This window comes from Microcebus murinus, chromosome 9 (assembly GCF_040939455.1).
Source record: "Microcebus murinus isolate Inina chromosome 9, M.murinus_Inina_mat1.0, whole genome shotgun sequence".
NCBI classification, from domain to species: Eukaryota; Metazoa; Chordata; class Mammalia; order Primates; family Cheirogaleidae; genus Microcebus; species Microcebus murinus.
Genome location: NC_134112.1, coordinates 37,378,663 through 37,400,484, shown reverse-complemented (window position 1 = coordinate 37,400,484; position 21,822 = coordinate 37,378,663). Strand labels below are relative to the sequence as shown.

Here is a 21,822-nt window from a genome sequence, read left to right as displayed (position 1 = left end):
CACAGATGTAGAAAAAATAATTTTACTCTTCGTATGGAACCAGAGAAGAGTCCATATAGCAAAATTGATCCTAGACAATAAAAACAAAATAGGAAGTATCAGTTTACCAGACTTCAAACTATACTACAAGGCTATAGTAATTAAAACATGTTGTGACTGGCACAAGAACAGGGACATTGACCAGTGGAACAGAACAGAGAACCCAGATATAAAACTATCCTCATATAGCCATCTAATCTTCAACAAAGCAGACAAAAACATACACTGGGGAAAAGAATCTTTATTCAACAAATGGTGCTGGGAAAACCAGATAGCCACATGTAGAAGACTAAAACAGGACCCACACCTTTCACCTCTCACAAAAATCAACTCATGCTGGGTAACAGACTTGAACCTTAGGTGTGAAACTATTAGAATTCTAGAGGAAAACATTGGAAATACTCTTCTAGACATTGGCCTAGGCAAAGAATTTATGAAGAAGACCCCAAAGGCAATCACAGTAGCAACAAAAATAAATAAGTGGGATCTGATCAAATTAAAAAGCTTCTGCACAGCCAAAGAAACTGTCAAGAGAGCAAACAGACAACCCACAGAATCGGAGAAAGTTTTCACAAGCTATACATCTGATAAAGGGCTGATAACTAGAATCTATTTAGAACTCAGGAAAATCAGCAAGAAAAAATCAAACAACCCTATCAAAAAGTGAGCAAAGGACAGGAACAGAAATTTTTCAAAAGACAAAAAAATGGCCAACAAACCTATGAAAAAATGCTTAACATCTCTAATCATCAGGGAAATGCAAATCAAAACTGCAATGAGATATCACTTATATCCAGTAAGAATGCCCTTTATCAAAAAGTCCCCAAACAATAAATGCTGGCGTGGATGCAGAGAGATAGGAACACTCCTACACTGCTGGTGGCACTGCAAACTAGTTCAACCTCTGTGGAAAGCATTATGGAGATACCTTAAAGTGACACAGTAGATCTACAATTTGATCCAGCAATTCCACTACTGGGCACCTACCCAAAAGATCAAATGACACTCTACAAAAAAGACACCTGCATTCGAATGTTTATAGCAGCACAATTCACAATTGCAAAGTTGTGGAAACAACCGAAGTACCCATCAATACATGAGTGGATTAATAAAATGTGATATATGTATACCATGGAGTACTATTCAGCTTTCAGAAACAATGGTGATATAGCACCTCTTGTATTTTCCTGGATAGAGCTGGAACCCATTCTACTAAATGAAGTATCTCAAGAGTGGAAAAACAAACACTACATGTACTCACCAGCAAATTGGTATTAACGGATCAACACCTAAGGGGACATATAGGAATAACATTTATTGGATGTCAGGTAGATGGAAGGGGGAGGTGGGGATAGGTATATACAAACATAATGAGTGAGATGTGCAACGTTTGGGGGATGGTCACGCTTGAAGCTCTGACTGGAGGGGGGAGGGAGGCATGGACAATATACGTAAGTTTAACATTTGTACCCCCATAATATGCTGAAATAAAAAAATAATAATTTTTAGTTTACTTGTATAATGGCATTTCCCCATTACCCTCCTTTTCTCCCTCTCCTCCACCCTTCTGTCATCTTTTTTGGCTGGAAGACATAAAAAGAAGTTAGAGGGTGGGGTGATTCTCTCCAGTATTTCTCTTCTCAGTTCCCAAAGTCTGTCTTTTCCATTGATTGTATTTTGTGCTAGGTTCATGCATGTATAGTACATTGACAATGAGGTCGTGCCATCTGAAGCTAGGTTTTAGATGTGATGTGTTGGTCAGTAGACAGTCTGGCAGCTATACCCATATAAGCACAATGACCCAAGTTGCATGGCAGTAAACAGCCTCTGACTTGGGTTGTGGCATCCAGGAACAGTCCTCCTGTGTCATGCAAGGTGAGCAACCTGCCAGTGTGCTGTCCAGCCTAATGTCTTCTCTTCTGTTTGCTCCCCGTGAAGTTGTATATTCCATAGCCTTTGTCCTGGTGCTGATAACTAATTTTGTCAATCATTCCTTCCCAGTGTGTTCTTCTCTCAGAACAAGCTCATCCAAGGAGTTTTATAATCTAGTAAGTCATTAATTAATTATCCCAAATAATTTATTCATGTATCTAGTTTAAGAAAACAATGATTTTGTGAAAAGGTAAACATGAGAGGATTATTCAAAATTATTCTTTTTCCAAAGTATACAATGTGGCATACTTAAAATATGATGCTGATTTGGGCAACAACACACACAAATGATGATAAATCAATTTATAAAAACAATAGAAATGGTCTAGGTTAGGACAGCTTATCTTTGGTTCACAGATTTGTTTGTAGGAGCAGCAAGAATTTGAAGTCCTATTAAAATATCAATCAAGGGACAAATGTTTGCTTCTGTGTGTGTGTGTGTGTGTGTGTGTATGTGTGTGTATATATGACTGGTAGTGTGAGGTTTGCCACATATAATTGATTGAGAAGTCTCAGATGTCTTTATGGTCAGACACAAATGTTATTTGTAAGGTGAGGTGTGATGAATTTTATTTCTGATAACTAATATGTGTGTTTACTTATTACAGGTATGTACAAGTTAGTAGTAATAAAGGAGTTAAGAAATTTGTGAATTCTTAAATATATATTTATCTTACAATTTACAGATTACCTAGATTAAATTGTAACTTTTCCTCTGAGCTTTTATGGTGGATAATTTGATTCCTTCAGTGAATACTTGGTAGGAACTGCCACTGAATTAAATTGGAGGAACAAAACTGGACACTAGTTGTTATCATCCTCCACCTATGCCACAGGAGAGGGCATGCGACCAAGTAAAGTAATCAAAGGACTGTTGTGAATTCTTTTTTTGTTTGTTTGTTTGAGACAGAGTCTGGCTCTGTTGCCTGGGCTAGAGTGCTGTGGCGTCAGCCTAGCTCACAGCAACCTCAAATTCCTGGGCTCAAGCGATCCTTCTGCCTCAGCCTCCTGAGTAGCTGGGACTACAGGCATGTGCCACCATGCCCGGCTAATTTTTTCTATATGTTATTTGGCCAATTAATTTCTTTCTATTTATAGTAGAGACGGGGTCTCGCTCTTGCTCAGGCTGGTTTTGAACTCCTGACCTCGAGCAATCCGCCCGGAGAAAGGCTCCTTTTATCTTGGGTTGTGAATCTAAGAGGGAAGAACCTGGAATGTGCTTGGGGCAATGATTCTAGCCTTATAAAGAAGGTGTCATTGAAAGAATGAATCAAGTAGGGCAAGAGAAGGAAATGAGAGAGAGAGAGAGAGAGAGAGAGAGCGCCAGCGAGCCTGGGCCCCAGGGTTCTCAAGGTCTTTTTCTGATTGACTCAAGGCCTGTAGTTTTATTGATGGGCTAACATAGCTCATCCACATCTTGCCTGAGCTAATTTTAGTTGAGTTTCTGTTATTAGCAATCAATAGAATTCTGATTAATATAATAGCTTATAAATGAGCAGCTATGAGGTTTCACAGATTTGTTAGAAATAATAAAATGGAAAATTAAAAATTAAATGTCACTAAAAATACTTGTAGGAAAATTAATTAGCCATGCTGGTGCTATTTTCTAATTGTTTGCCTCCCATTGTATAATATGAAAGTATATATGCAGTATATATTATGTTATATATTTAAATTATGCTAAACCTATTTACAAAGAATTCCATAAATACCAATGTATTCTGTGGAAGTAGGGAGATATTTCACTATATTTTGAATGAGTGAAGAAAAGAAACAGACAAAACCTTGATCTTCCAGGGGTTATGATGGAAAGCTTGTATTTTTAAACATAACAATGTACTCTGTATTCCAGAATAAACCCTGGGAGGTGATTTGAACTGTTATGGGTAAGAGAATAAGTACAACATAAAGCACTCCAATAATAACCTGTACCATTGCAATTCAAATTGACTTTAAGTCCTCTGGTTATTGTTTCCTAATTATTCCTCAGTTTTGGCGTCCAATGCTGCATCTCAACAATCCACCACCAGGTCCTGTCTGGCCCACTGCAGCCAATCTACCTGCCGCCTGCTCGTACCTTCTTCCATCTGTTCTTCACACTGTAGGCACAGTAATCGCTTCAAAGCATGAATCTGATCATGTCACTCCTCTGCTTAAAACCCTGTAATCTGCTTCCCACGCTTGTTAAGAACAAAGTGAAAATCCTTTATAGGACCTCAATCTGTTTCCCATGCATCTTTCTAGATTTGCCTTGCTCTGGTGCTTTGTTCCCACCTGTTTTGGTTTTTTTCCTTCAGCATCAAGGACCTTCTTTTAGTCCCTCAGACCCTCCAGGCTCCTTCTCACTCCAATGTCTTAAAAAAAAATTAACACGTAAGATGTTTTTCATCTTTAAAAAAAAAAAGATGATTTTCATCTTTAAAAAAGGCAATGCAATGTTTTGTTATGGTGTTGCTGCCATTATTTTAATCACTACCCATGGAAAGGGAAAAGTGTGAATTTTCCTACTAAAGAATGCCAATGAAGATAGATAGCCATTGTCAAATTGAAAAGCGCCTTATTCACTTCAGAAACTGGAGAAATAAAAAAAAGCTCAGAATATGGATTTATACTTATATCATTACCTATATATTTGCAATACTGTGTTTATATATTACACACATGCAATACTGATACAATACTGAGTAATACTTAAGTGTATATCATATACTTTATATTAACTATATAATAAAAATTATATATTATATATAAATATAATATTTAAAATACTTATATAGTGATTATTATGTGACAAGCCACTATTCTAAACACTGTACATACTTGGCAACATAAATATTAACTCAAAATGGGTCATACTTCTAAAGGAAAACCTAACCTATAAAACTTCTGGATAAAAATATATGGAGGTGGGGGAGGGGAGAAAAAATATATGGAAATAACAACTTTGTGGATTTCAGTTGGGCAAAGATTTCTTAGATACAATGCCAAAATACTCTATCTTTTGGACAAATTGTATTTTCAAAATTAAACATTTCTACTCTGTGAAAGACACTGTTGAGAGATTAAAAATACATCTGATAAAGCACTTACATAGAAATAATATATATAAATAACTCTCAACATTCATATGAAAACAAACAACAAAAGAATGTAAAAATTTGGTGAAAGATTAGAACAAACACTTCACCATACAGATGGCAGAGAAGCATATGAAAAGATGCTCAGCATCATTTGACATTTGACAAATTAAAACCACTGAATATGTTACTACATATCTCTTAGAATGACTTTTAAATGAAGTAACAACTTCAAATACTGGCAAGGATGCAGAATAACTGGAACTTTCATACATTGATGGTAGAAATGCAAAATGACACAGCCACTTTGGAGAACAATTTGGCAGTTTCCCATAAAGTGAACATTTACTTTTCCCATGCCCCAGCAATCCAACCTGGCATTACTCAAGTGAAATAAAAACCTGTGTTCACACACAAACCTGTAGACACATGTTTATAGTAGCTTTATTTGTAATCACCAAGACTGAAAACAACTCAAATGTCCTTCCACTGGTGAAGAGATAAATAAATATGGCACACCTATACAAACAATGGAATGCTGCTCAGGAATAAAAAGGACAAAATCCTGATACATGCAACAAAATGGGTAAATCAAAATGCATTATACTTGTGAAAGAATTCAGATTAAAAAGGCTACATGCTGTTTGATTCCACTTACATGACATTCTTGCAGTAGCCATACTATTGAAACAGTGAACAGAGGTGTGGATGCCAGGGTCTGGGAGCAGGGAGTGGTTCCAAAGGGAAGAAAGTTACTTTGTATTGGGGGAAGGGTGATGGAGCTGTTCCATACCTTCATCGTGGCAGTGGGTATGTGACTGTATACGTTTGTCAATGCTCATAGAACTGGACCCTAAAGAGGTAAATTTTATCATATGTAAATTAAAAGTTAATTTTAAAAATGAAAAATAAAAAAAAAAAAGTAAAAAGAAGATATGATGTGGGCCTCACCAATGATTCATATCCCTAAAACAAAATCTCACGTGGTTAAGTATCCTGATCCTTTAGGCATTAGGTGGTGCCTTTTGGGCTGCTTGCTGAATATAATTTCTGTAGGTCACAGTGCTGTGAGAGAGGTCACTTAGCACTTATTTAGTGACTGCTTACTCATGATCTATTAACTTGTGTGTGTTTTACTTTATATTAACAATGTATAAAAGCAATAAATAAATAAATAAATCAAACCGGAAAGCTACTAAAATCCTAAATCTCAAACTATGAAGCCTACATTTCAAATCCGGTGAAATATGGGCTAAATTAAGGGAACAGTCCAAGAGAAAACAAGCATGCAAACAGATGTCGAGTAGTACACAGAATTGTATAAAAAGAGAAGCAACTGGAGTATGAAGTTATTATTTCTCACCTGAAATAAATGACAAAAAAATCAAGGGATGTGATTACATTCCTGAATTCCAAATGTCACAATATGATAGGGAATAGCACTAAATGAGGAAACATGCCATAGTTATTAAGAAACTGATTTTTGTTGTGTTGATGTGTTAGAGTAGTTTAACGGGTTTTACTGTAAGACAGGAGTGTGAGGGCCATTTGGGGGGTACTTAAAAATGTGCTACACAGTGGCAAGACTGTCATGGGGGGAGTTTTGCTCTTCTGTTTGTCTCCTATGATGGACATTGTCTTAGTCATCAAGGATTGTTGGCTCCCTCAGCCATTTTTTGCTGCAGAAAGTTTCTAGTGTCTGAAATAAGGCTGGAAGAACCATGAGTACTAGAAGTTTCCACCCTACCTCTCTTTCTTCCCTCTTCTTAGATTCTAGTGGCATCCGAGTAGAGTGGGTACATAGTTTTGGTTTGTGTGTTGGTAGGGGGAAGGAGGGAGGGGGAACACTATTCTCATTATCTTTCTTGCCAAGGTATTTTCTTCATTTACCAAATCTTCTCTCTTCTAGGGCTTGTGATTTCCCAAATAAAAGGCAGGAATATTCTGCACATTTTTGGTTTATCTTCCCATGATATTACTTTCCTAAGGCTTGATACTCAGTGCTTAATTAAAGAAAAGAGTGGGGAAGATACAGGATGGAGAGAACAAAGATTAATATCTCAAAATATGATATACTCATAGTAACAAGTTCAAATGCTTACTGACAAACCTACAAGTAAATGTGCAGCATGTGAGTGGCAAAAACTCTAAGTAATATTTGAATGAGAGCGTAAGTAAATATGTAAGTATGCTTTTTCTGAGATACAAAAACATTAGAAAAATGTCAATTCTCCTATGTTAATCTATAAATTTTGTGTTCTTGTAGTGGGAGAAGAACTTGACCAAATGCTACTAGATTCAACTGAAAGATTAAATGTCCAAGAAAAATTAGAAAAGAGAAATATGTAGAAGAAAAAATGAGAACTCATTATCTCTATGAGTTTTAAAAATCTTTATGATTATTGTTATAAAGAAGTAAAAATAGAGCTGAATACATATGGAAATCTAATAACCGATAAAAATGACACGGCAAATAATTAGAAAATATGATTTACTTTAAAAATCATCTTGGGAAACTGACAGTTGGTGTAGAGAAAATAATGCAAGATTTTTTCTTATGCAAAACAGTGTAGACTTGAACTTTTAAATGTACAAATTTGAAACCATAAATACACCAGAGAGGAAGAGAAAATGGAAAACTTAAATTCTTAGGTAGAGGAGATTTTTTTCCAAGTTGAAAACAAGACACAGAAGCAATACAAGGATGTTTTATTTTGGCTGCATAAAATTGAGAAATATTTAAAAGGCAAAGAATGTTACAAACAACATAAGAAAGGTAAGAAAAAAAATAAATAAATGTCAATTCCCCAAAATTAATCTGTGAATTTAGGGCTAAACTAATAAACATGAAAATAAACTAGCAGGAGGTGTGCTTGCTATTGATTTGGTTTTTTGTTTATTTGTTTAAAACAAATCAATATCTATTGAGTTAGTTTACTTGCATAGCTTTCTTATTACACCTCATAGCATGTAGAAATGGTTTTTAATGTTTCAAATGTCCTCTCCTAATCATGTCAAGCTTCAATTATGCTTTAATAGTGAATCAATTCATTAAGTTAAAATACAATACTTATACAATCTAATTGTAGAGGGTCTAATGAATTGGGGACGATATATTCTTAAGAATTATATTAAAGTCATCTATATTTTGAAAACACTATCTTAGAATAATTATGTAAAATGTCAATGAGAAAAAATGCAACATCAATTCAGTAATAAGCTAAATTAAAAAGGTATTACTCAGAATTGATTTAAAGGGAGAAAAGACATCAGATGTCTTGCTCTGCTGTGGATGTTTGGGGGTTGGCTGCTTGAAACCTTAATCAAGCCTGCACATCTCCCTGCTTCCCTGAGGCTGCATGGATCACTGCTCTGCTCCACAGGGGACCTGAGGATGCAGGGGCTGCCATGACCCATTAGGCCGATGCTCTGGGCTACATGTGGCATAGTGGCCCCTTGGAAAAAGCTGGATTTTAAAGTCTATTTCAACCAATTTTTGCCTATTGTGAACATTTTCTTTTCTTAGATCCCCGAGCTTCCTCTTGATCAACAGAACTACCAACCAACTTTCTTTAGCTATTTCTCATGGGAGCTGATCTGCCTTTGATTGAAGAAGATGATGCTCTCCATTTTCTTTCTCCTGGTCTTTGGTCATCTTCTTGTAGGAGTCAGGTTTTTATTTTAATATTTTTAGAGACAGGGTCTTGCTTATTGCCCAGCCTGAAGTGCAGTGGTGTGGTCATAACTCACTGTAACCTTGAACTTCTGGGCTCAAGTGATCCTCCCACCTCAGCTTCCTGAGTAGTTGGGAAGGTTTTGCTATACAATGCTCTTCATATACTTTAGGAAATTTCTCTTTTATTTCTAGGAGGTAAATTCCCTCCTCCCACTAATTCTTGCAAAGTTGCATTTCACATTCTGGCTAGAGTTCAGGCAGTGTCCAGAGTACCAGCTGAAGGTTTTCAATCTAACTTTTAAACTGCATTTTCACCACAGCTGTGCTTAGAGACTTTTGATTTGAACTATACGTGCTTTGTGCAATTTATTTTCTTCATATGGGTTGCAGAATATTCCTTGTTTTTCTCTTTTAAGTACTTTAAAAGAGACATTTAAGTTAATATTATCAAAAAGTTGCATCAAATTCATACCTGACTGATATTCTTGGTCTCCCATTTATTGATTCATTCTTTTTCTCTACTTCCTTGCTGCCTTCATGATGTAATCCACAAAGAAAGCAGGTAAATTTATCACCTTCAGCCCAGACTTCATCACAGATTTTAGTTGTCTCTCTTTATCATTTACAACCTTTCCCCCTGGGTGCTGAAGTTTTTAGGCATTTCTTTCTGTTCTTTTAGCACCCGCACTTTCCTTCCACCTAGCATCTTCTTGGGCAAGAGGCTTTCAGCTTTCCTGAAGACAAACATTTTCTTCAAAACCATTAACTATTTCCTTCTGATGCTGTAGTACATTCTTTTAAGATGCCTTTAAGATGTTCTTGGCCTCAGTTGCTTGGAACTGGGGGACTTTTGTTGCCTATTCAAGTGATTGTGTCTGTCCTTCAAGACTGTGCATCATCACCCCATGAAACAAAATTTGGGAGCACTTTTTTGTCCCTAGTTGAGAAGGTCGACTGTATCCCCTGGTGAAAAGATGAACCTGTTTACATATTTCTGAAGTTCTGCCGAACACAGAATTTGTGACTTCAGAGGGCTGGTCTCCACTTCAGGTGACTTGAGAGCTTTAAAGGCTTCTGTAATGGGTCTGTTCTTTTCACTGATTTTATGACACTTTTCAACTCAGACAAGAAAAATCTCTTAGCTTGCTTATTTCTGCCATTTTACTGTGCAAACAATCAAAGCAGCACATACCAAAATTTCCAAGTGACAATGAAAAAGACTTGAGCCTTGTGTCCCTAATTCAGATAACAATGTCACCATCCCACGTAGTTGCCACAGGACTTGCTGGAAGGATTTTGTGGCCATCAGCAGGTTCTCTGTCTTAGTCAGCTCAGGCTGCTATAACTGAATACCTTAGACGGGGTAGCTTAAATAACAAACAGTTCTGCAAGTTGGGAAATCCAAGAGGGCCTGCTTCCTTGGTTGCACATAGCTATCCTCTCACTGTGTCTTCACATGGCATAGAGCAGAGAGGGAGAACTTTCTGGTCTCTTTATCCCCTTGTAAGGGCACTAATGTCATTCTTGGGGGCTCCACCCTCATGAACTAATTGATCTCCTAAAGGCCTCACTTTGAAATATCATCACATTAGGGATTTAGGCTACAACATATGTACTGGGGAGAGGGGACATAAATATTCGGACAGTGGCAACCTCCATGGCTATAGTAGGCTGTAGCTCTGCCTCTGGCCTGTAGCTTGTGGGCTACAACTATCTGCCCAGAACCTGTCCCTGATAACTAGGACAGATAAACAATGGGACTTAGTTAGGGGGAATCCACACTTAATAACCTAGTGCTCTCAAATTTTGCTCTGAAATTGCACAAATATAAAAGGTTCTTATTTGCATAGTACATTGGGGGAAGTGGACAAAGACTGTTACACCTGAAACAGACCAGCCTATGAACTGTGACCACTTTAGGCCCACTCTATCTCACAGGAAACCTAGGAGATCCAAGTAGTGTCATGCCCTAACCAGACCTATAGAACTGAGTGAATAAACTTGGCTTTCTCATTCTGATTCTGCCTTTTCAATAGCTTCATGACATGGGACTTCAACAGTATAATCAATATTTGAGGAAAACAATGCATATCATATACCTTTTTCCTATAGAGTATCTTTGTTAAGCCTGACTATCCTATGAGGTTGACCCTCTATATGTTGTTAGATCTCTTCTAACTGATAACTTTAAACTTAGGTTGCATAGCTTGTCTGTCCAAAGGGACAAACTATTAAGTTTGAGAATTGGATTCTGAATCAAAATCATCTGAGTTTAAGTACAGTTTTTGTTTTTTTGGTAAATAATATCTCCTTTCCTTCCTTCTTCCCTTCCCTTTTTTAATAAAAACAATCCCACACCATTCATTGCCATTTAAAACATGGAATGCTTCATGAATTTGTGTGTTATGCTTGTGTGGGCGCCATGCTAATCTTCTGTGTATCAGTCCAATTTTAGTATATGTGCTGCTGAGGTGAGCACAGTATATATATAACATATAGTATATGTGCTGCTGAGGTGAGCACAATATATATAACAATATATTTCCTAATACAGATACCTCCCTGTTACCCCACCTTAAGCACTTTTATTTCTGGTAAAAAATACATAACATTACATTTACCATCTTAACTGTTTTTAAAATCAGTAGTATTAAGTATTTCACATTGTTGTGCAAAAGATGTCTAGAACTTTTTGCTGTTGCAAAGCGAAAACTCTATACTCATTAAATACCCCATCATACACTAACTCCACCTCTCTTTTTACCCTAGCTTTTGGCAACTACATTTCTACTGTCTGTTTCTATGATTTTGACTACTTTAGATGCTTCATATAAGTATTTGTCCCTTTGTGACTGGCTTATTTTGCTTATCATAATGTTCTTGAGGTTTATATATGTAACCATGTAATAGGATTTTCCTGTTTTTTAGGGCTTCATAATATTTCAGTATCTCTTGAAGATCTTGCTTTGAATTCTTTTGGATATATATCCAGGTGTGAGATTCCTGGATCATACAGTAATTCTATTTTTAATTTTTTGAGGAACCTCCATACCTTTCTTAAAAACAGGATATATTAAACAATTTCTAAGGTCCATTTAATAAAAAAATTCTCAATCCCTTCATTATTCTTTTTGCCTCATATTGCAATAATCACAAAGTGACCCTTTTTGTAACATGTATCATTTATCCTTCTACTTAACTAGCATTAATGAAACAATTTAAGTTTTAAGGGTGATTTTCCATTCCCTTACTGCTTTAAGCTACTACTTTTCAAATGGAGTATGGATAAACACTTATTAAATATTAAATGACAAACTGATTTTCTTTTAAGAATTTAGTCCATGAGATTATGCTCAAGAGATGCTTTTTAGAATGAATTGGAATCATTCCTATAAATAATTAAAAATCTTGAAATAAATAATTTTCCTTGGGCATACATTTTTATTTTGCTTGGTTATAAATAATAAAACATTTTTAAGGAAAGGATTTTAATTTTCATATTTTTATTTCTCTTATTTGCTTTGCTACATCTGATAAAAGTTATTAAGGCAAATAAATTATTACTGGTAAACATTTTGTTACTATGGTTTCAGCTCTACCATTTTTTTATTAACCAATCCCCAATTACAGAATAACTCTAGTTTGCTTTAATAATTTATCTCTATTTAAATTACCAGACATATCAAAAGCTGTAGCATGTAAAGACAGCCTACTTCCTTGATCCTTTTTCTTTTTATTGATCTTAAAAATGAAATCAGTGATAATAACAAGCCCCAAATGACAAAATCTTACAGAGAGTTCTGAGTTTTGATTTGGGATTAATATCCCCCAACCACCTCTGTATTTATTTTTATATGAAAGATGTTTGTTTAAAAATATAAAGAAAAAACACTAAGAACATAAAAATCTATTGCTTCCAAGCTGTAAGTGGGGGGGGGTATCCATTAGAGAACTTCAAAAAAAGACAATATATGGATTTCCCCAAGACCCATAAACCATATTAAATTGATGCAAGATTAAGTGTGTGTAATGGGAGTGAGGGGCAAATATAGATATTGTAGAATGAAAAGGCTCTATAGTTTTTGTGAAATACTCAAAGACCTTTGCAACTCTCAAAAATCTAAGAATCCCCAACCTACAGCTAGCTATGCAAATTATTATCTGATTATCAAATGCTAAACAATGTCTAGCTGTTTTAAATTATCCACTTCAAAATTATTATAATAATTAGGGAAAAATGATTTGGTTTTTCCTCACATGCTTTTTTATTATTAACTGTTACTCATGGTCAGTGGGAGCAGCAAGATGCAGGGTGGTGGGAGGTGGAAGGGGGAGCCAGACAGGCCTCTCCTAAGCCAGGCAAAACAACCAAGCCAGCAAGATGAAATTCGTTTGCTTGATATGAACATTCAGCTTGAAGACAACTCTGCTTCTACCAGGTTTACTCCTCTAAATCCATCTATCTAGGAATTTGTGGAGCTGCCAAGGTAGTTATTAGTCCTGGCAATAGCTGAGTGTACTTGAATAGCCCTCTAAAAACAGAATTATTTGTTTTACCCTATGCCTACCTTTCCACAGAACATTCTGAGCTCGGCTCTGCTCTACATTCCCATTCCTAGAGTCCATTAGGCACTCTGCCTTCATCGAGACTCTAGGACCAGATTTTAAAATGGCCTTCCCTTGTTTCTTATGGAAAAGTAGAATTGAATTGTTCCAGATATGACAGATTTAGGATATCTTCTTTTCCTCTTTTACATCCTTCATTGTATTAGTGTTTTTTCTTTGGTCTCTAACATCCTCACCAACCCCATTCCTTTCACAGGCTTTATACTTTTGGAAGCCAGCTGGATGAGTCAGGGAAACAGACTCTAGGGAAACAGAGCCAGGAGAATTTATTTATTTGTTGTTTATTATAAAGAGCTGACGCATGTGATTAGGCCTGCGAGTCCACAATTTGCAGGGCTGATGTACCAGTTCGAAGGCGGTCAGGCAGGAGAATTCTCTATTACTCTGGGATATGTCAGCCTTTGGTTTTATTCACGCCTTCAACTAATTGAATGAGGCCTGCCCACCTTATGGACAACAATCTGCTTTACCCAGTCTACAAATTTAAATGTTAATCTCATCCAAAAATCCCTCATAAAAACATCCAGAATGATATTTGACCAAATATCTTGTCCCCCCACACACACACAGCCCAGTCAGGTTGACAAATAAAATTAACCATCACACTAACCTTTCAAAGAATCTGTTTTATTTCCCCTTTTGGCATTTCTTGCCCTAGGATCTATCATAGTACGTTGCATATAGTAGAAAAATACATATTATTGAATGTTTGTTAAATAACTAAAGAGTTGGGCTAATTCCTGAAACTAGACCATTTTCTCTGCATCTTAGAGCATATTTTCTACCTTTTCAATATAAAAAACAAAACCAACCCAAGTCTTGGGTGGGGATGTGCAGGGCAAGGGTTTCACAGGAGGGTAGAGGCTGTCATGAACCTTACAGAGTCTTGGCACTGAAAGTGAGCCTTAGTATCAGCGGAAATTCTTAAAGCTTGCTCTTTGGTGGAGGTTGGGCCTTGCGAAAAGATAGGACTTAAGTTACCTATTCTCCCATGATATCTGTGCCCTTCTTGGAAATGCTCTCTTTTCTCTCATAGGCCCAACCCAGGTAATGTCATGATGTCATAATAGAAGGTGTAACCATTTTACATTCAATTCTGTAATGAATCCTTTCTCCTTCCTTTACCTGATTAATTTCTTTTTTAATTCAATTGAAAAAAGATCTCACGGAAGGGATTAAAGTTTTTCTTTCTTTCTCCCGCTTTCCTTTTCTTTGATGAGTTATTTTTAAAGTATTAAGTGCTCTAGGTAGTTTTTCTTCTCTATATTTCTTTAATTTTTTATCTTATTAACAATGGAAGAATAAGATTACTTTTATTTTCAATGATTCTTGCTAAGGGAGGTGAATGTTATTAGAACAGTTTTGAGTAAATGAAAGTATTTTAAGTGGACTTACGACTGGTACTAGGGCTCACCAGGATACATGGTGACTGCACAGTTTTTAGAGAAGGGAGGTGGGTTTTGGGCAGGATGAACATCTCCCCCTAAAAGTACCTGTCTCAGGGAATTAGCAAAGTTCCCAAGAACATGTCCTTTTTACAGTGACTCCAAAACTCAAGATTTTGAAGTCATAATACTCTGTTGTATACTATTAGAATGCTTTTCTAGTATTCTTTATATCTTCTGCTTTCTTTATAAAACTTTAATATTCTATTTTCTTTATAAAACTTCATTTTTCAAGAGAGTTGTGGGGTACAAGTCATTTTAATTAGAATGTGCTATAGAATCCCAAAAACTGCAAGGCCACTCCTCCTCAATTAAACCCATTTGTTGACCCAGGTGATACCTAATTTGCCTTAGTAGTGAATAAAATAATGGCTACTTAAAATATATTTATTTTTTAAAAATGCTTTCATCAATGAGAAACACTGTAGCTCATTTTCATAAGTTCTTATATTAAGTCAACAGAGGGACATTCAGAAGAGCTAAATATACTTTCTTTCTGCCAAAACACACAATTATAGAGCAGCTTCTCTTCTGCAAACACAATAATTAATTCAAATTAAGCTCTTGGCAACTCTTTCCAACTTGACTCTACTGCATACAACGTTATTTTGGTGTATTCTAAAGAAGCTGAGATGGAGAAAGAAAGATGAATATTTTTTAGCATATACTACTTTAAAGCTGTAATCCTCTATTGGTAGCAGTTCTTCTGTGCACAATTCCTAAGTATAGAAGCCAATTTGTTTTTATAAATGTAGACACCTGTGTAACCACCATGTAGATCAATATCTGTATATCAATGTCAATATAGAATCTTTTGAGTATCTTTAGAATCTTTTGAGAATCTTTAGGAGACTCCCTCATACCCATCCTTATGCCCAATTTTAAAGGTAACCATTATTATGACCCTTATCATCATGAGTTAATTTTTCCTATTCTTGAACTTCATATGAACAGAATCATGTATTATATTATTCCCTTTTGTGAGTCTGTATTTTTTTTTTTTTTTGCTGAACATTTGGTCTATGAGATTCAGTTAAGTTGTTGCATGTAGAAATAGATTGTTCTTTTTCATCACTGTTCAGTGTCAATATTCTACAAATTATTCATTCTACTCTTGATAAACATTGAGTCAAATGTTTTGGACAACTTTAGATAAAGCTTTTATCTACATTCTTGTACACATCTTTCAGTGTAGAAAAGAACTCATTGTTGAGTACATTCACAGACTCAGACTTGCTGTGTCACAGGTATTTTTAATTTTAGTATACAATACCAAAAACATTTTTAAAGTGGCTGCGTCAATTGTCACTTTGAGCAGCCATGTATAAGAGTGTAAGAGTTCTAGTTGCATTTTTCACTCTCATTTTCTCACTCTACATTTTCATTCTCACTATGTATTGTCATTATTTTCTCTTTAAACATTTTGTTCTGTGTGTAGTGATATCTAATTGTAGTTTTAATGTGCATTTTCCTGATAGTGTGTTGAGCATCTTTTTACATGCTTATTGGCCGTATACTAGTTATCTTTGATAATCATAATCACTCAAAAATTTTTTGGCCTTTGTTTTCTTACTACCTTAAAATTCTTGCCACATTTCTTTTAATTATTCTTAGATTAAACCTAGATTTGCTAAACTTAGAGATTACTTCAAGATGGATTCTCTAATATCTCATATGGTGTATATCAGTCAAGTTTCAGAACAGAAAATGATTATCTTTATGCTTGTGGTCTGACTTTTAATACGGCTTTTTTGTTGTTACTTTTTTTAAAATAGGAGACTTGGACAAAATGAAGTTGTGTATTTTTTTGTATTAATGACAAACATAAAGAAGGAAACATCTTACTTTGTTTTCCCAATATCCTTGTGGGAAAATGTTGTCAATTTATAAACTATATCAGAGATGGTACATTATTTTAACTATCATGGTTAAAAGCACATTAACAAGATTGGAATATGTTGCTTTTAAGCATAAAGAATTCCCATAACTAAATGTATTTAAGCAGAAATTAATGACCATTTGCCAGAGAATAAGAATGAATTTTTGCATTTAAGTGCAAAAGACTAGTTGTATCTGTTTCCTTTAAACTATAAGGTACCTTAATTTTAAAATATGGGAATTTTCTATGATGTAAAAATATCAATCATGTGCCCTTTAAATATGCCGTCATGCTCATTAGCTCACTTGACATTAACAACTCTGAACAATAAGCTATAAAATTTTTATTCGTATTTTATAGAAGATGAAAATAGTGCCCTAAAATTGTTCCATCTGGTTAGTCTAGAAAGTGGCAGAGCCTGGAATAGGACACAGTTTCCCTGGTACTGGTCTTGGTTTTCAGTTACCACATCTTCAGGACTGGAATTTATAATCCCAGAGAACAGGGTAGCAAGTAGATATCCAGACATAGGGGCAAGAGCTTGGTCACATGCTCTTTGTTATACATGTATTCATTTGGAGGATTTATAGGAGACAAAAGATAGAATGCTGAGATGAGATCATGCACAGGACATAATGTAGGTTAAAAATTAAAAAGTGTTAGTTGCAGTAAGGTTTGGGTTTACATGAGTATCTCAGGAGTTTGGAAAAGATCAGACTGTTAAAGAAATACAAAGAACATACTGTTAAGAGAATGAGTGCAAGAGCTGGTATTGTTGGGTGAATGACATCTTGTAAGCATCACATTGGTGTGTGGGGGAGAGTGAGACAGAAGGTGAAGTTTGACTATGTTCTTGTAAATTTCTCAGCACACACATTCTACATGCTGTTTCTCTAAGGTCGGAGAGAGTATAAATATCAGCAAAATCATCAGTCTTTAAAAGCCTAAGAAGAAATAAGAGAAAAAGATAAAAAGCATAGCTATTTATTATTTAGCCATAATAGTGTCTTTATACAGACTTCTACATCAATGGCTTTGAATAAAACATTCTCAAATCTTAAGCACGGGCTTGGTAATGTCAGAAAATATATTGGGCATTATGTTCAATTATAAATCTTAGTTTTCTCCAAGAAATTCTTTGTATTAAAAACCAGATGGAAAATCCTGTCCATTTTTTATTATCTTCAGTGTGGCTGGTGTTTTATCACTTGCCAAGTCATGGCCACCTGTGGCTCTGTCTTGGCAGCTCTGTGCTTAACAAGCCAGACATTATGTTCACAGGAAGGGCCTCCTGAAGCATAACTAAAAACCAAATAGTGCACATGACCAAGGTTCTGATAATAAGGATTTGCTGAATACATAATTTGACGTGTTTTGCTTTGAGCAGACACACTATCCAGTGCTTTTGTTGGCATCACTGCCAAAGACTTTTGCACACAAACAATTAGTCGCAAGTCGTTTGATTTTCCACACAGGAAACCCAGCATAGAACAGTCAGTCCTCTAAAGATATGTCTTCTCTTTTCCTATTGTTTTCATTCTGTTATCCGCCAGCCATTAACACATTAATGGACTAATAACTGGGGCATGGGCCCCCTTAGGTTGTAACATTCACAGTCCCAGGGCTCTCTACCAATTTAGTTCAAAGGCTTTCCATAATCATCTGAGGTGCAAGATGTGCATGGATGGCTCAGTAAATAATCTGACCAGAGACAGTAGAAGCAGTAAATAGAAAAGATATATAGTTGGCTAGCTCCTCAAGAAGGTTCTAAATGATGCTCTATTTTCATATATTTTGATAGTCTGAAATATGTCTTTTTGTTTTAAAATGGTTTCTTCTGTATTTTGAATCCCTATGCTAAATGTGGACTTGTTTTTAACACAGAATCTAATTATCCATTTAACTATGGGCTAGATTTTTGAGCTCTTGGACCTTGATTATCCTTATCTGTAAAATGAATGGGTTGGAGAATTGAAGTCCCTTTCAGTGTTTCTTAATCTGGTGTGCAGGTGCTATTCACCTGGATAGCTGTAAAAATGCCGATACACATGTTCCACCTCTGGAGATTCTGATTTAATGATCTAGTCTGGTGCAATGTAAGACCTTGGCTGAACTGTAGAATCACCCAGGGAGATTTTAAAAATCAACGCCTAGTCTGTAATATTCCCTAAAGATTCCCAAGTGATTGATTACAAAGTGCTACCAAGGCTGAGAGTTACTCACTGCTCCAAAACAATATAATCTGTCATTTCACAAAAAATAATAAGGAGATATGTGTTGGCACTACATCGTGTGTGCAGGTAAAGATAGCTCATACTGTCTAGGTTGATTAAATTTTGCAGCCTTGCAGAACTCTGAGCAAATATGGTCATTAATCCATTTACTCAGAAAACATTTATAGACTATTCACTATATGTTATATTCTTTACTAAGTACTTATAATCATGCTTATAATCCTGGCATTTGCATTAAAAGGTTTCTTGAAATCACAAAATTAGAAAAATTACAATACTTTATATTATGGTATAAAATTTAAAAGTTTATTTCCAGACAAAGAAGTTAATGAATAGACCTCCTTTGAAAACAAGCACCACATATACTCACCAGCAAACTGGTATTAACTGAGCAGCACCTAAGTGGACTCATAGGTACTACAGTAATAGGGTATTGGGCACATGGCGGTGGGGGGGCGGGTATATAATACATAATGAGTGAGATGTGCACCATCTGGGGGATGGTCATGCTGGAAACTCAGACTTGTGGGTGGAGGGGGGAAAAGGGCATTTATTGAAACCTTAAAATCTGTACCTCCATAATCTGCCAAAATAAAAAAATAAAATTAAAAAAAAACTAACGTAATATGCGTAAATAACAATGCATAAATCTAAAATGCACGTAATTTTTTTTCTAGCAATTCTACTTCTAGTGATTTATTTTAAGGACAAAGAACACACAAATATTCACATAGGGATGGTTATCACATCTTTTGTGTGTCTCTGTGTGTGTCTTTGTACAATACTTTATTAAAGGTCTTCCCAGAGCAACATCAAAACTGCAGATACAGCTGCTAAGGAGACCCTGTTATGCTGTGGGGACTGGCTGGGGCATGGTAGGTGGCTCTGGCCTTCCCACCCTTCTGTTCCAAGATGGGGGTAGTGGGCAGTAACTCATCTTTGGATTTGACAGTGCTCACGTGGTCAGGCAGGGGTTTCTTAGGGCCAATCTTACCAGTAGGGTCCTAGGGCAGCATGGTCTTCACCTTGATGCCCAGCACACCCAGCACATGGTGCACAGTGGTGTCAGGGTAGTACTTAACAGGGTCCCCAGTGTGGATCATCAGGCCATCCACAAACTTCATGGACTTAGCCCTCTATCCTTAGAGTTTCCCAGACATCATGACCTTGCAGCCCTTGGCTCCACTCTCCATGATGAACCACAGCACACCATAGCAGGGTCTCCAGACAGCAAGCCCTCGGAGGAGTTTGTAACGCAGAGATTCTGCCTGGGCAATGGCACACAGACCTCTTTCTTGTGGCCACCTTGTCAGCATAAAGCCCCATATTGCCCTCTGGGAAGCCAAACCTCTTCTGAACGACAGTCAATTCCAGAATGCGCTGGCCCTTCTCAGCAAGAACAGTCTGGTTCTGGTGGCTAAGATAATGATTTCCATCCTGGTTGGTGTAACTCGGACCTAAACTCTAGAGTAGCTATCTTCAGTCAGCTCCTGAGTAGGAACGTCATTCAGTTCCGCTTTGAAGATGGCATCAGTGACAAACTTTCTCTTCATGGAGATTTCACCACCACCTTGCTGCCACGTGCTGCTGAAAGCAAAGGGATCTTTTGAAAGTAGCCACAAGCCCCACAAAATTTACACTATAAATTATAGTACATCTATGTAATGAAATATTATTAGTGATGATACTTTTAAATCTGTAATTATTGACATATAAATATTTCCATGACAATATTGTCTGGATGAATGCATAGCAAACAGACAACAGCTTTCCACTGTGGTGGAGTTCAGAATGATTTCAATTTTACGATTTTTCTTGTACTTATTTGTAATTATAATTATTCAACTATGTGTTTATATTAAAAGTTTTAAAAACACTTATGGGATGTTACTTTGGAGAAGTGGATGGGTAAATGTGTGCTGTCTGGGGGCTGGGCATGCTTGTTGGTTGGTACAAAGGCAATTTATGCAACCAAAGAGTTTGTGCCCTTTAATAATCTGAAATAAAAATTAAATAAATTAATTGATAATTGATTAATTAATTTATAATTATTTAATTTAAAAACCACTTACGGAACAAAAATCTGTTAAATGTTAAAACCAGTTTAGTTCTATGAAGCATCTATTTGGAATTCATGTTTTTGTTTTGCTTTATCAATTCATAAAAAACTACTAATTATTCCATAAATTTTCTTGCAATTTATGAGAGAGAGAGGTGTAAGATTTTTCTGGGATGACCCAGAAAAACAGTGAGGTAGCTGGGGTTTTTAGAGGTATTGAGAGAGAGAAAAGATTTATGGCTCTGTTATTTAATTTATATGATTTAAAAGTGACTTTAAAAGCACCCAAACAAACAGGGGTTGTGGTAGGCAGAATAATAGCTCCCCTAAAGATGTCCACATTTTGATTACCAGAACCTATAAATATGAGTTACATGGCAGGGAGGATTAAGATTGTAGATGGAATTAATTAAGGTTTTTTGTTAACTAACCTTGAGTTGGGAAGATTAGCCTGGTTTGTCCAGGTGGGACCAATGTAATAAGAAGCATCTTTATAAGCAAAAGAGGGAGACAGGTTAGTCAGAGTGAGGAAACATGAGGAAGTCTTGACCCATAATTGCTGGCTTTGCAGATGGAGGAAGGGCCCACAAACTAAGGGATATGAGCTTAGTTCTAGAAGCTGGAAAAGGCAAGAAAATAGATTCTACCCTAGAACTTCCAGAAGTAATGCAGCCCTGCTGACACCTTGATTTTGATCTCCAGTGAGACCCATTTTGGACTTCTGATGTCCAGAATTTTAAGATAATAAATTTGTATTGCTTCGGGCCATTAAGTTTGTGACAATGTTATAGCAGCAATAAGAAACTAATGCAAGAACTTACATGCTTTGTAGTGTGAAAAAATATACTCCTTATA

General features: G+C 36.1%; 1 non-coding gene and 1 pseudogene across 1 annotated transcript; both read right to left on the bottom strand.

The window, feature by feature from the left end:
• Positions 1–11,096: 11,096 nt before the first annotated feature.
• Positions 11,097–11,203, bottom strand: LOC142873160 (U6 spliceosomal RNA). Its single transcript, XR_012921208.1, has one exon. It is a non-coding gene; the product is annotated as a U6 spliceosomal RNA (small nuclear RNA).
• An 8,552-nt stretch (positions 11,204–19,755) lies between these two features.
• On the bottom strand, positions 19,756–20,101 carry LOC109731208 (small ribosomal subunit protein uS3 pseudogene; annotated as a pseudogene).
• Between the last annotated feature and the right edge of the window lie 1,721 nt (positions 20,102–21,822).